The following is a 649-nucleotide window of genomic DNA, read 5'->3' as shown; positions in this document are numbered from 1 at the left end:
CCAAAAGAATATTGAAAACTAATATCGTCGATGGTATAGTTTTATTTATAAAAATATTTCTTTTCAATATTAGTAGAGGTTATGGAAGACAATAATGTGTAACAACTTTTAAGGTCGATAAACTAGATTGTTTTCCTTATAATTAACAAACTTTGCTTTTGTTCATTCTTTATTTTTATTTGTCATCGCCTTAAGGTGTTGTATAATTCATCACCCTTTAGCTACAGTTTAATTAAAAGGAACGCATACCAAAATCATCAAAGTTTTACCGTTAGTATACATTATTCCACAGTTTTGAAAATAGTTTTGAATAGAATCTTTTGCTTCTGTTATGACATAGTAAATAATTCCTATCACTGTAGCTTCAGAGAACCCCTCTCATTTTCAAGTATTTCGAACACAAATGTGATGTATGTATATATGTATATGTTACATATGCATGTATAATATATGTAACATCTTAAGCAAAATTCATCTATGGTAAGACTTCGAATGATACTAGGTTCGCTTTATTCCGCTTTCATTCGTGCAGTTTCGTATGCACGTGATATGTATGTCAACTAAATACATACTTATTTTAAGTTGCGTTTAGAGTTAACTTATTTTTTATATAATTTAAAATTTTTCTGAACTTAAATAAAATTGTGCC

The 649-nt window shown here is 27.9% G+C and overlaps 2 protein-coding genes across 2 annotated transcripts in view; one reads left to right on the top strand and one right to left on the bottom strand.

Moving 5' to 3' along the window:
• LOC108570253 (transcription factor IIIB 90 kDa subunit) overlaps positions 1 to 649 on the top strand; it is a 12,945-nt gene that overhangs the window by 7,871 nt on the left and 4,425 nt on the right. The gene's annotated exons all lie outside the window — the stretch shown is intronic.
• The window catches only part of LOC108570255 (BTB/POZ domain-containing protein 6-B-like), a 4,725-nt gene that overhangs the window by 3,179 nt on the left and 897 nt on the right, over positions 1 to 649 (bottom strand). The gene's annotated exons all lie outside the window — the stretch shown is intronic.

This window comes from Habropoda laboriosa, unplaced genomic scaffold, assembly GCF_001263275.1.
Source record: "Habropoda laboriosa isolate 0110345459 unplaced genomic scaffold, ASM126327v1 scaffold81, whole genome shotgun sequence".
Lineage (NCBI taxonomy): Eukaryota > Metazoa > Arthropoda > Insecta > Hymenoptera > Apidae > Habropoda > Habropoda laboriosa.
The sequence above is the reverse complement of the archived record's forward strand: the minus strand, read 5'-3'. Positions and strand labels throughout refer to the sequence as shown.